The sequence below is a fragment of the Mercenaria mercenaria genome, chromosome 12 (genome assembly GCF_021730395.1).
Source record: "Mercenaria mercenaria strain notata chromosome 12, MADL_Memer_1, whole genome shotgun sequence".
NCBI lineage: Eukaryota > Metazoa > Mollusca > Bivalvia > Venerida > Veneridae > Mercenaria > Mercenaria mercenaria.
In genome coordinates, this window is record NC_069372.1 from 57,343,684 (window position 1) to 57,355,610 (window position 11,927).

Consider the following 11,927-nt stretch of genomic DNA (forward strand, 5'->3'; position numbering starts at 1 on the left):
ATCATTTGTTCCCTGCTGTTTTCAAGTCTATTTTAGACAGGCTTTTGAAGAAAAAGACTGTAACAGCATTGTAAGATTGGTCGAATTATGACTGAATGTTGTTATTGCGTTAATTTCATAATGTTAGTCAGATTTTCTATCTGTACTGGTTGGGAACCATTTTCCGGACACATTTTCGTATTTCGGCTCCATTATTCACTAAATAAATATTTGACATAAATGAAGCCCACACTGCACAAACCTCAGCTCCTTCCACATCCGATGTTGTAATCAGCATCGTGTTGTGACGTAAAATATGGGTTCCATGGGCCTCTAATGGGGTCACTAAAATAAGTTATTTTTCCCGTCAGGTAAACCAGTATCAGGACAAATATTTTGACAGTGTTTTGTTGTTAATTTGATATCAAAATAAGTAATTAAAGTATTCCTACACATTTCTTTATCATTCTCCTCTTCAAATTTGCACATGAGACATAACCCGACGTTCAATAGCAGCTACGAAAGCAAACCGAGGTTGACTATAAAAAAACTCGAATTTCGTCTTATACGAATTCTTGATAACATCAGTAGATATAGAATAAAATTAGTGCAAAAATCGAGTCATGCATCTTACGTAACGTTTAGCGTGAAACTAAAAGTAGAACATGTTATCAGCAGACAATCATTATGTAGTTTGATTATTTCTTCCCGACTTGATACCTCGGCATGTGTTAACTACTGCGCATGCGCAATGCTATCTTCATGCCTCGTTAAGACAGAAAGTTGTTTTGTAAACGCAGGTGAGTTATCATCAAAAACCCAAACATTATACAGCCTTAGAAAATAGTGGCTTGTTGTAGACATGAAGAACAAACATCTAAATAATCTAAATGAAACAATTAAATGAAATTACATGAATAACAACGAAATAAAGCGGATATTACATGTGTCCGGAAACTGGTCCTGTCCGGAAAATGGTTTAAATTTTTATGTCTATTTTGAAAACAAATGTTTTCCTCTTGTACATTATGTACATACATAAATTTCAATATGACTTTTGCCATGTCTGATATAATGTATATGTCACTGTAAACGAGGAAAAAAATATTTGAGGATATCATGTGTAAGGATCGCTTACGCCCATAATAAATAATATATACATTGTTTGTATATTTTAAGGAATTTAAGAGTTTCATTATTATAATCATCTTAAAAGTCCACATTAAAATTAACTTCAGAAGTTCAATCGGTAAGAAATTACACATGTTTTTTCATGAATCAGTCTTGTTCAATTTCAGCTTCATATTCAAATATATGAAAACTACGGTGTATCCAGTATCTTTGAACTTTATTTTACTATTCTGGTATAAAGGGTTACTGTTTTGTGACTTCTGTTCTTCTAAGGAAAAACGATAGAATGGTGAAAAATAGGTACTAAATGTTTTAAAAATTTGATTTCCTACAAAATGAATTTACCATCGGTTTGATATAACTATTCCAACATCATATACTAACAGTGAATATGCCAACTCTCAAAACACAACATTAGTTGTCTCCATCCATATTAAGATGTGTAATTTTATAAAAAGGACAGTAACCGGAACAACACAAGGTATGTTCCACCTGCATAAATAAGATTATGCTCATATAGCCAGCACTTCAGCAATCAGATACAACTGCTTTAATGCAAAACCCCTTAACAAACTTTATGTAAACATGAAAGTACTTACCAGGAAATATTTCACATAATTCCACAATACCAAGATCACTTATGTCCCATTTCAAAGAACACTCTGAAATAACATCTGTCTTAGGCGTACAAAGTGACATGTTAACGCCAGCAGGGGGTTCGGAATAAAGATTGCAGCTTTCCATGACATACGCCATCATTTTACTACCAGAAAGTTCCAATTTAAACAAATCATGTCTACAATTTGTAACAGACAATGTCCACCTGAAATTTACGATAGGTTTTTAAAGACATGTTGAAACATATGACATACGTATGCTTTAAAATGACCGTATCTTGCAGGTAGGCTTTCCGACTTTCTAATTAATTGTCAGTCTTCAAATAAAAGTGATTTGTGTTGTTTTTGTGACAAATGAAGCGCGGTCATTGCCTCTGTGCACGCGAAGCTCATTGTGTAGTTTATTCTATACAAAATCCACAGTCTACATGGATATCACTTTTTGAAGTTGGTCACAATTGAATTAATTTCTTAATAATTTCCAAACCTAATTTCCAAATCTAAAATTTCTTGATGAATTGTGCAGTTGTAGTTTATATTTATATTTATTTAATTTTTTTAATATTTGGTATCTTTTGAATATCTAAATGAAAAAATAAGACAGATTTACCAGATAATATCTGTTACATTGTGACATCTTGCGCATTCGCTATTCTTGAAAATTAAGACACCATCTTTGGTCGACACAAAAACTATGTCTTCGGGTGTTGAAGTTTCATTAACTATTTTATTGCACGATATTTTCGTACCATCGTCTCCAGGACAGCTGTCTACCATATAAACGTCTTTCGGTGGTAAATCAGAAACTGTATTTATGTACACAGAACTGCAAGACATGTACTTTGTTATATCTAAATTGTATTTTACTGCAGGAAACGGAGCATCAACACAACAATCGTGTCGTAAGAAACAAGTTCCGCTGCATGAACATTGTTTACAACATGGTTCGTGATCATTTAAAGGTACGAATTCTGCCTGTGCTTCCTGGGTACAGAAATTTAAGTATGGACAAACAGCCGAAGTGATCTCCACAGAATCCTGTATGTATATGTCTGGTGATAATATTTCGGCTATATTGTTCAATTCCGCCCATGTTTGCTCAGTGAATGTCCCTATTACAATTAATAATATTAACGATTTGTACTGGCTGAAACACATTAATTCCATTTTGACGTAAACACCCACCAAAAGTCCTAAAAGCTATACATAAGCTTATCAATAAATGTGCATCTTGTTCCTAAAATGCTTTGAAATATCAATAGTTCCCTCTACGTTCTACAGTGTTTATCACAAAGAAAAATAAAACTTTCGATATATTCAGTGTGTTGACTTTATATTTATATGATTTTAAATTTGTCTTCAGGCTACTGTCTAATATCATAACAAGTCTTCAAAGGACTTTTTAACTTTTCTGAAGTCATCCTTAAGGAAGAACAGGAAACATAAAATCTTTGTAGAAATTGCATTACTCTTTGAGCAATCTGTTTACAAAGTAAAGACAACAAATAACATAATGGGAATATTGTTCAATTCAAAGCAGCCATACTTTATCCTACAGCCATTCTTTACCCAACAGGACTGACTTTTCCCAGCAAACTCCTTTGAGAAATATGGCGTTATATTTGATTTTTAAAGTTGAAAGCTCTTAACACATTAGAAAAGTGATTCTATTTTCGTTTAAATCAAATCAAATCAAATGAGGCAAATGAAACTATCTGATGATATATCTTTTAAGACCCTTTTAGACATTTCTTCCTTTCATACTGTGGAATAAGCTTCAACAAACTCGATATCCCTCGGTTAAGAAAGTTATTGGAGCCATTGTGCGAGTTCGTCCAACCGCACTCTCTCTCTCTCTCTTTTGTGATAGAAATGCATGAAAGTCATTAAAACGTAAAAAATAAGCTGTCGGCACCAAACTGTAGCAGCGTCTTGAAAATTGTAATATTGAAGTTATCGATAGAGGACAGTACCACATCATACCATCCGTAGTTATGGTATAGTAATATAGTTTAGATTTTTCTAAAAATCAGTTGACAAAAAATAACAGGATAAAGAAAAAGAGGAAAACCATATGTCGCCCAATGTGGTACAGTCCTTGGCTTGCGGAGTTTTGAAAGTAAAAAGCGGCATATGGTATCCAACCCAATAATGGTTTTACCCTGAATAAGAAAATACTAGGCAGAAGTAAACAACTGGAATTTAGAAAGGGGATCTCAGGTTACGGAACCTGCATATTAAAAATCCTGCCAGAAGACAAAATTAAGATGCAGGTACCATATTTGAAATGAAATTAAACATTGTCCAAACATTTGAAAGCGGGAGTATTGGAACCGTCCTAGTCGCAATGTTCGAGGAGAAAAATCTAACGGTACATTAGCAAAACTTTAATGTCTTGCTGAACTGATCCGAGGAGATCGAAATATAACACCTCTACACTTACGTCAAATTTAATGTTTCGGGTTCACTTTCGGAAACACATTCGCTATACATGTTATATAGAAGTAAGATATATTTATTGTTAACAGCATTTGTGTATTTAAGATATATTTTATTATAAACAGTATTTGTGTATTTACATAACGATCGATTCGTAGCGAGTTTAACCTTGTCAATCGTCGTTGTTCGCAAATTGCGTTGTACATTTTTATATGAAATTTACATAATATCTGGAAGAATGAAAACAGATATAGGAATTAAATGTTTTCGAATTCAGTTTAAGACTAATGTTTAATCAGTGAAAATCGGATGGCGCAGTGGCAAAATTTTTTTTCCATCAATTTTAACCGTATTAGGCCATATTTTGGTAAAGGTTAGTTATACATAAGTTAGAATGTTTGAGTGTGTAGTGCTTTGCTTTTGTAGCAACCCGACATTGCTTGTATCGGCTCCTTCAAAAGAAATCAACTCTTGCTGTACATTTATTGTCACTAAAGAATCATTTCGGAGACTTATTCTGGTAGCTCCACAAAAAGTAGCACACATGTGTTTCAGCTTCCTAGATGTTGTTCATTGCCAGCAAATACGGACCGATCTCGAACAAAGCTAATTTTGTATCAGTTTTGCATTCTAAAATGCAAAGATTATGTGTAGCTTCCTTGTGCACCGCCGTATGAATACAACTGCGGATGTCTCTAAATTGCTTTTTTTACTTTTAGCATGTGTAAATGTTGAGTTCTGCTTAACCGGGGTTAGAGGGCGTGGACGATAGCATGCATTTCCACTACCGTCCATGAACAGGCTCAATCAAACCGAGCCTGCAAAATTTTTGTTTTTGTCGTGTTGAACGACCTGTGGAATTTCCACTTTTTCTACTTTATCTGAGAATTTAAAGTTCCATAAGGCGTTGAATTCTATGTTAAAACTTGATAAAACAGCTGTCTGTGTCTGCTTTTCTAATTCTTTCGGGAAAATCAGTGTTTTGTATGGCCAGTGTATATAGAGAAATAAGTCAAAATGAAGAGGTTAATATCTGAGCATATATATATGAGCCGTGCCATGGGAAAACCAACATAGCGGCTTTGCGACCAGCATGGATCCAGACCAGCCTGCGCATCCGCGCAGTCTGGTCAGGATCCATGCTGTTCGCTTTCAAAGTCTAATGGAATTAGAGAAACTAAAAGCGAACAGCATGGATCCTGACCAGTTCGCTTTCAAAGCCTAATGGAATTAGAGAAATTAAAAGCGAACAGCATGGATCCTGACCAGACTGCGCGGATGCGCAGGCTGGTCTGGATCCATGCTGGTTGCAAACCCACTAAGTTGGTTTTCTCATGGCACGGTTCATATGTGCTTGTTTGAAGTATGTGGAGTCCGGACCACGCGTACTTCAAAATCTCAACTAGGTTTTTATACCAAAATATAAACAACTAAAATACAAGGACAAAAGTCTCCTTTAATATGCTACAAGATCTACATGTTTATGCTTATGCTATAAATTACTATTCTCTAATTACATTGACAATACCTTGTGGATATAATTAATTTCATTAATGGACATTTTCAAATTTGGACACACCTTGCCATCAGTAACGTGATTCTACACAAAGGGCTAATTGGTAAGACGGACATTAGGCTGTTCATTTTCAAATTTCATTAAATCTTTATTGTTTGAAAAGAATTGACAATTATAAGCAATTATCTTTAACATGAAGAATTGCCTGAAGGGCAGTAACATGGAATTTTGTTACTGGATTAATTACTTTGTTTAATAATTGCAGTCTGTGGTGTATCCAACATCAATGCCATGGAGAGAAATCCCACGCTTTTACCAAAGAAAGATCAGTAAAAATGTCACCTGATCTTTTAAAGGCTCATGAATGAACAGGTTATCAAAAAACCTCTCAATTTTCTTTTCTACGACCAATCATATTATAAAAGAAATAAAAGAGGGCTGGATTCTTCAGATCTACATAAGATGGAATAGCTTTTAGCTTTGACACCCGGTTATCTCCTTTGGCATACCAATTAAAAGGCTATTATATAAGAACGTTTAAATGGAACTTTACTTGTTTTCAGCGCGGCCTTAAAAGTAATGATAATTAATTCTAAGGACATTGTGACGGTTTATTTTATTCAGGAAAGAAGAAATTATCTACGACGACTATTGGTATGAGAAAAAAATAAACTTGTAGACTTTAGGAAACGTGTCTTACTTTTACAAGTGTTTCATAACACATTCGAAGAAGGCAGACATACCCACATCATGATACAGCGAAATAGAAGTACGTTTTAATGTATGCACACAGACATACCCACATCATGACACAGCGAAATAGGAGTACGTTTTAATGTATGTACACAGACATACCCACATCATGATACAGCGAAATAGGAGTACGTTTTAATGTATGCACACAGACATACCCACATCATGATGCAGCGATTAAATGTATGCACACAGACATACCCACATCATGATACAGCGAAATAGGAGTACGTTTTAATGTATGCACACAGAAATACCCACATCATGACACAGCGAAATAGGAGTACGTTTAATTGTATGCACATGTTTATCGTTTGAGCATAATGAATACATTAACACGTAAAATGAATGCAATAACAAAAACACAGAAGTAACAAACATGCAGAAAGGAACACAGGAGGAAATCGCCTTGAAACGTTCATTGGACAAATCACTACTAGCGAGTGTAAACTCACACTTTAGGCCCAAATGAGGCAGTGCAAATAAAAGTACTCCCTGTCATGTGAAACCATTACACACGTATCCGTTATACATTGTAAAACACAAAATTTAATATGCTCATGTACAAATAAATAAATCAAAACCTACGGAACCAAATAACGTATGCTCTCGATTACTCTGCAAAAGCTACAATATCAAGAGAAAAAGCATTAAGGGTAAAACAAAAGAAGCTGCGGAACTCATTTTAAAACTGTCCGTCTCTTGAGCTTAATGTCACGAGATACACCATCTCTCCTCATCACACAATCACAAAAGAAATCGTAGTTACCATTTTAAAAAGCTTTCTCCTTCTTCTATTTGGACGGATAGCTCAGTGGTTTGCATACTGGCCTTTTTATCCTGAGGTCGGGGGTTCGATCCCCGGCAGCTACACGGGAATTTTCAGAAACGCTTTTCAGTGTTTCCCACCCAACCAAAAGTGTACTGGTCAGGAACTCAGGCAATCCTTGCGTGTATCAGTGCTAAACACTGGGCACGTTAAAGAACCAGGCTGTCTATTCGCAACGAGCTAGGCTAAGTTAGCCGGACAAGCCTGTATCTGATTTCTGATCTCTCTGTCGTGGGGGCTTTGTCTCACTCTGTCCCTCTGGTCAGGTACTATTAGAGGATGAATTATGCGCCCTGTGTGGCTGCATTTGAACTATGTAAAGCGCCTTTGAACGTGAATTGATCATGAAAATGGCGCTATATAAATCTGGTATAATAATAATAATAATAATCTTTAGTTGCAAAATGTTCAAGTGATACATTTACATTTCCGAAACTAAAAATGTGTAAATTTACGGCGTCTTTATAAATAGCAAACGTTCTTTCTTAGTATGACAACGGTGCTTTCTGACCAAATGCACGTGCATCCTATATATGAAAACAGCCAATTAAGCGTTGTAACTTCTGGAATATTTCACAAGGCCACTTTATGAGCACATGTGTCATATAATTCTATCACGAAAAAGCTAATTAAACAATGAGATATAAATTGATATAAGTGGATTCTGTCTTATTATACATTAGGAGGCAGTAAACAGTTTTCAGCTGTTAGTGTCAAATTGGCCAGGGTCAAATATACAAATAAGAGGCAATTTACGGATTGAAGCGATATTTGAACTTCAAAATAATAATAATTGCTAGAATTGAAGTTTCAGTGGCTAGAATTGAGTTTCACTTATTTAAAAAAAATAGTTGAGTAGTCTTGATCTTGATATTATGACGTAATGACTTGTAGATGCGAATACATGCCTCCGCTGAGCTAGCTTAAAGTGGAGGGCTCATTTTAGCAGGGGTCTCAGGAAAACTGGAATAGTGAAAAAATGGTTCAAATGGCACATATATTTGAGCTTATTTTCAGATTGTACAGTATTACCGAAGTATGAAACCGTGTAGCAGTTGGGGCTATCATTTGTAGGGAATTTTCTGCAGCGATTTGAAAATTGGCAAATTTAGCTTTTTTTCGTTATCAGTTTCCGCGACCGGGAGAGCACAAAATACAGGTTTTGTAAACAGAAAACTAGATATTATGGATGTATTGCAGATGGTTTGTAACGATAGACATACAGTCATGTTAATGTTGCAGTATCTTTATTTCAGATGTGTGGTTACAGACCTTTGTGTGAGGTTTTGAAAGCTGGGTAGGCAACTCTAGGCCGAGAAGCTCTGACAACTGTTTACTGCCTCCTTAAGAGCAAATCTTAAAAATTTGTAAGTTCTTCCATGTGCATTGATGTCTGAGAGGTTTTACAGTATGATTTGTGAAGGAATATGAGTTTAAAAGTTAATTTTGAAACAAAATGAGAGTTTTTTAAGAGCAATAACTAAGGAAAGATAATCGCGATTTAGACATGACAGTCAGTTTTACAGTGTTTTCCGAGCCGATATAATGAAAGATTTGTCTGTTATAACACCATTTTTCTTAGATAAATGCTTACTGTGACATTAAAGCCGTCAAATAAGGCATTTAAATGCAAATTCATTGATTTCTATTAATCCAGTAAGCTTTTTAACAGCAAAATAGCGGTTCGGACTGTGGAGCAGACCTCAGGGGTACTTTCGGCAGTATGTCCTCTGAATCAGTATTTCATTGTTCGTTCAGTTTAGAATTTATGCACATATTGCATATAGCATAGACGCCAGTCACAGCACACAAAGTCTAGAGAATAGACATTTTTTCCCTGAAATAGACAGGTTTTGAAATGGTTTGACTCAAAAATAACGTTTTTCTCATATTTCGTCATTCGCGAAAAGTGATCATTATCGAATTGAGGTCTTAACATGGACTCATGGTGAGATGCAGTCAGTTCTATGGGTTGAAAGTCATGTACATCTTAGCTAAACATTACAGTGCAGATAATTATCTTCAAATAGACACCATTTAGTGTCTTGGGATAGACAAATTAGCATGTAGTGGTATTTTGTGAAACGTTAAGACGGTGACATATGGTGCTCATGCATGTGTTTGTAGCTTCCTGGAGCAGGTCCAGCACAGTACCAGTGCCTTAAAATTGCCATAAATTCAGCCAGCTTGGCAGCTGAACATATCTAGATACTAAAAACATGGTTGAGACCTCATTTTTGTATGCAAGGGGCCTTTAATGAAACTTTAATATTACTAGTGAATTTCGGTACGCGTTCCTGGTAGAATTTCATACATGATCTATTCCAGTTGTTAAAGTTTTCAACAGCATATGTTGGAGATGTACGAAATTGGGTTTCTTTTGGTCTGAATTGGCCAGGGTCAAATTTACAAATAACTGTATTGCATAACATCGTCTTTGTGTCTTTGAATACAGTTAGGTTAGGTAAAGTATTAAAGACAACAAAATATCTTACAATAGTCCCGAACTTTCTTCATTTGTATTGTCGGGGTATATTTACAATTTTCTGAGCATCTTTATGTCCAAGAGACTGCGTAAAATGTATGATTCTGATGGCTAACTTACTACGACATATCCTTGATTGATGAATATGTGTTACACTACTGTTACTTCTATAACTGCCAGCAGTAACAGCAGTAGGACTGTTGTTACAGCTATAAAGTTTCAACGGTAACAGCATTAATACTTCTGCTACTGCTAACACGTTCCAGCAATAATAGCAGAAGTACTGCTGCAGCAGTAATATTTCTGTTTCTGCTTTAGCGTTTCTGCAATAATAGCATTTATTTTGAGTGGTAATAATGAGGTTACTGCTGAAACGCTACAGCAATGATAGCAGTGAAACGTTTACTACTACTTAAACGTTCCAACAATAATAGCAGTCACACTGCTGTTACTGCTAAAACCTTTCCTGCAATGTTCAGATTTGTCTTGTAGTTTTCACCCGACACGTTCATATAATTATTTTATATTTTATAAATGAATGGGATTTTGAAGAAAAAAAATGAATTATCCTATATGAAAACACAAACAAAGTGACCTACATAGTAGCAGCGACCGACACATGAAAGTTTGTATACTGTTGCTTACTTTTAAATTATATGTACTTGATATTCACAATATAGCTCATGGTAAAAAGGCATGCATTGATGAACATAATATTATTATACCAGATTTATATAGCGCCCTTTTCATGATAAACACGTTCAAAGGCGCTTTACAGCAACTGCAGCCAAACAGGGCGCGAAATCATCCTCTACTAGTACAGACACAGAGCGATCTGACCAGAGGGACAGAGTGAGACAAAGCCCCCACAGAGAGATCAGAAATCAGATATAGGCTTGTCCGGCTAACTTAGCCTAGCTCGTTGCGAATAGACAGCCTGGTTCTTTAACGTGCCCAGTGTATAGCACTGATACACGCAAGGATTGCCTGGGTTCCTGACCAGTACACCTCTAGCTGGGTGGGAAACACTGAAAAGCGTTTCTGAAAATTCCCAAGTAGCTGCCGGGGATCGAACCCCGACCTCAGGATTGGAAGGCCAGTGTGCAAAGCTCACAAGTGTTTTTCCAATTAAGCAACATCCTTTCCCTATTGTATTTTGTCTGGGAGTAGATCGCTCATGCAGCCTCTGTACAAAATATCCTCTCCGACACCCTTCAAACTCATAAGAAATCGCCCCCTAATAGGATTAGTGTTGTTATCTTTTCTGGGCATTCGAGAACATGGAGATTTATAGATAGTTTCGCTTACTGTAAGATTTCTTTAATCCTTAGCCTGCTAAATTACTATAATGAAATTGGTAATCTTTCAACTTGGACAGTTTCACTGACTATTCAAACGGGTGCTTACCAAACAAATACTGATTGAATGGCGAACAGGGCAGATCATGGTCAGACTGTACGGATGTAAAGGTACTCACGTTTAGCACGCTGTTTAAGATGCTTGGCATAAGTGTTAATACTTTTCAGTTTTCTAATCAAACAATTCATTATGAAGTTTTGTTCATCAAAATTAATAAACATTTTTTACAAATATTGAATGATTTGATTTAATCATATTTTATTGCTTTTTAAAACATGTAACATAAATAGTACACAATAGAATAAATATGGAAACAGGAACATGTATTTTTAAAGCAAATGGGACGGACCACAAGTTTTACCAACATTAATGAAGGTCCTTCCCTAACAAAGTTTAGTAACAAAATGTTCAGTTCATAGTTCGTAATTTATGTGTAATAATTAAACCAAATGAGTAAGAGAAGAAAACAAACAAGAAAAAAAGAAAAGCAAGTGATTAATAAGAAGAAAGAACTTAATGAAAATTAAAAAAAAAATTAACAATAAAACCAAAGAAAACAAACAAACAAACAAAAAAACAAAACAACAAAAAACAGATAAAGACAAAAAAATAAATTTTAAAGGCAGAAAAGAGGTATTTGCTCGTCGTTCCACAACCCGCTCTATTTGAGGACTTATATTCCCAAAACTCAGGATACAATCACAGCGACTGGGATGAATTAATTCAGTAAATTTCGATTCAATTAAAACGTTGAGTTTTCTTTATATAATCTTGAACATGACCAAAAATGATGCCATTTATTTCTTGTGATAAGTTATC